Here is a 3,835-nt window from a genome sequence, read left to right on the forward strand (position 1 = left end):
ACCGAGAAGAGGGAGCACATAATGGCCGAATTTCAGCCCCTTTTCCTTAGAAATTTCGCCCACACGAAATTATTATTTCCGGGTATTATTTGGGTAACACAGTAGAAGACCGTGGAACGTCCGGAGATCGTGATCGTGCGGGTGGTGGAGAATTCATTGAGTTGCTGTAGAATTGGAGGCTCGCGTGATAAAGGAGTTTTGCTCACGCTTCAAGAGGTAACACATAAAATCCCGTTTATGCTAGTTGTCTAGATTACATGTGATTTTGATACTGGGATTGTATTAGTGAAAATTAGACTCGCCATGTGGGTCTATTAAATGGCGACACGTGTCAGCAAAGTTTGAAGAAAAGTGAAGAATGACATATAAAGATGATATGTGAAACACCCCCGGGACCGAACATACTCGTACCGTGCCTGTTAGCCTCGGAACAGATCATCATGAAATAGCCGGATCTGGTGCGGGAGAATATCTCATGAGGAAGGAATCAATTAATCCCAGATTATATGGGATTTATCATCATTGCACCATCTGTTACAAATCAATTATGAAACGTACAATAAATGCAATAAATGATTGTAACGGTCAGAACAAGGCAATCAATTCAAGATTGACTCAACAGGCACGAGATTGACTCAACAGGCACGGGATTGACTCAACAGGCACGGGATTGACTCAACAGGCACGAGATTGTCTCAACAGGCACGAGATTAACTCAACAGGCACGAGATTGACTCAATAGGCACGGGATTGACTCATCAGTTACGGAATTAACTCATCAGTTACGAAATTAACTCATCAGTTACGAAATTTACTCATCAGTTACAGAATTCCAGCATTTACACAGCTGTTACAAGTCTTCCAAAAGTAATGGATGAATTGAGTAAATGCTCATAATGGACACATAATTCAAGGAGAATGGTTACTTAGATTTACTCCTATAAATAGACATATTTTTACCACCATGAGGGGGATCCAATTCTCTTCTCTACAATTTTATACATTGTAATTTATAGCATATTGCTCTCAAGTTAGCCAAAGTTTGGCCCTTCAAGCTCTGTTCGGCTCACTATCCTATCAAGGATCATTCAATAAGAATTCTTTCTTCTCTGCTTTATTTTTATTATATTATCTGTCATTGAATTTATTTTCCACTTCTCTATCACGTTGTATTAACAAAATTTTATATCTTTCGGATTGAATCGGTTGCTTGTGGCCCATCATATAAAATTATTGCTTTGACTTTGAAACTATTTTTTGGGTTAAACAGTTTGGTTCCGTTACCAGGACCTCAAGCAAATTTGCTATTCATCCAAAGATAGTAACAATTTTTGTTAATAGCTTGTTTTCAGTTTAAACCTTCATGATGGCTAAAAATTTTCCAATCAATACAGTTGAGGACAACCAAGCTGGAGATGGCTTTACCATGCAAAATAAAAAGGAAATAATAGCCATGATGATGATATGTAAGCAACAAGCAGAGAAAAATAGAGAATGTACATCGATATATTGGTACCACAACTATCAGTACCAGAACTGATTATAACAAATCTGTACGAAACAGTTCCGGAACAGGAGGTTCAAATACACCAGGTAATTTTAATTTGCAAAATTTAGTTCTAACCTTACAGAAACAGATCAAGGAATAAAACGAGCGGGTAGAACACCTCCGGGAATTCCTATTTATCCTACAAGAATGATATGCATAACCGTTGCAGCACCGGGATTTAAACAGAAGAAGACACGGTAAATCAAATCGACACTAATAAGATGTCCAAAAACAGTCCCGGAGATCAAACAGATGTGATTCTTGGATGATCCGAACCTAAACGCAAAAATCTAAAAACAGGTCCGAGCAAAGAGATATGATATTTTCTTCACGGGCTGGAAAAGATCCGGATTTACCCGAACAGGTAAGGAATTACCTTGCTAAATTGTAAAATTTCATAGGAGAAGAATGAAGATTAGGAGGAACATGGGTAAAACACCCACGGGATTGCTTATAAAGATACCAGACCTAACAACTGAAAAAGAAGAGATAGCTGCAGGATGAAATAGCCCACGAGGAAAGAAGGTTCATTAATAACCGTGGACAATTATACAAATATTTTCGGAAGCAATCATTGAACCAAAGGCATCAGAAGCCACAAGGTCAAATGCTGAAGAACTAGAAATTATCATTGACTTCCCAAATAGGAAGGTTTGCGTTGGTCGAGACTCGACACCGAATTTAAAGGTAAGTTGATTAAACTTTTACATGTTAACAAAAATTGCTTTGCTTGCCTCCATGCTAACATAACAGGTGTACCACCGGAGGTAAAGGTTTATATGCTCAATATTGACCCGTGGTATAATCCGGTCAAGCAAAAAAGAAACTAGAGTCAAATAATAAAAGATAAAGTTACAGAACTTCGAAAGATCGGTTTAGTCCGAAAAGTCGAATCATTCGAAACTTGCTATCTAACAACAACGCATCATTACTATCAAAATTCCGAGGAGAAAGATGATTGCCGGTACACCAAATTGTCTCGAATATCTCGGTAAATGCAATTTTAATTCAAGAAGATAAAGGTACACAATCTCCTATCTATTATAAAATGCTCTTAGATACGGAAACTACATATCTACATTTTGATAAGTTGGCATCAATTGTAGTTGCCCTAAATCTAAGGCTTTATTTTCAATGTTATTCAATTCCCGTAGTCACTATATTTTCATTGCGCAATATTTTGCATAAACATGAACTGTCAGGAAGGCTAGCTAAATGAGTAGTCGAACTAAGTGAATATGATATTGTTTATCAGTCACGTACGGCTATAAAATCACAAATTTAGCATATTTCATGATTAATCTTAGCTCAGACATATTACCCGAACATGTTATTTCTTGGATAATTCTCGGGATCTGGACCTTCTACACAATTAGGTCCACAAGTACTAAACTTCCCGAGTTAGGGACAATGCTTAATGCCTATCAGGAAAAGTAGTAAGATAATTCATAAAAGTTATTTTATTACTAACAACAAAGCCGAGTATGAAGCATATGCTATAGGGCTTAAATTAGCTTGGGGACTCAGAGCAAAAATATTGATTTAACGATTGATCAAATCCAAGAAAACTATGAAACCCAAGAAAATCGAGCCAGATGTACTAGTCTCGGATATACTGCTGATATCACTGACTCTGAAAGCAACATCGGGCACTTATTGAGAAATATCATTTCCGGATCAAACAATCTCGGGATTGATCCATCTCTTATTTAGGCGATCCTTGATCTATCATCAATTAGAATGAAAATGAGGTAAGCCTGACTAATTTAATTTGAATTGGCATAATAAATTTATTTATTACTTGCAGAATGGGACTTTACCCAAAGACAAGCATGCTCTCGATAACTTTGAGTGCGCCTCATCCCGTACTGCCTGCCTTGTTGAAGGAGAATTATATTTGAGAATATTTAAGGCTCCAAAAGCTAAAATGCCACATGGACCAAACAAAGCAGTGAAAATTACTCTGGTAATAAGGCTTTAAATCAAAACTCATCAAAGTCAGTATGAATAGCTCAAATCAAGATATGGCATGATCCTCGACAACATTTTGGAACCTCCGTAGTTCCCGACCAGAGTACAAAATATTTGATAAAAAGAGCTTCAGTACCGTCCCTATGTTGGAACTGGACCATTTGAAAGTCCATCAATATCGAAACTAACAATCCTACTGGGGACTATTAAACTCCGAATTGTCAAATTATGATTCCAGTGTTTGAGTTCTCATACCTCAAAACTCAAACGCTAGGAAGGTTACTTATACTTGAAGATTAGTCAATTTGACCTGAC

Source organism: Nicotiana attenuata, unplaced genomic scaffold (genome assembly GCF_001879085.1).
Source record: "Nicotiana attenuata strain UT unplaced genomic scaffold, NIATTr2, whole genome shotgun sequence".
Classification (NCBI taxonomy): domain Eukaryota; kingdom Viridiplantae; phylum Streptophyta; class Magnoliopsida; order Solanales; family Solanaceae; genus Nicotiana; species Nicotiana attenuata.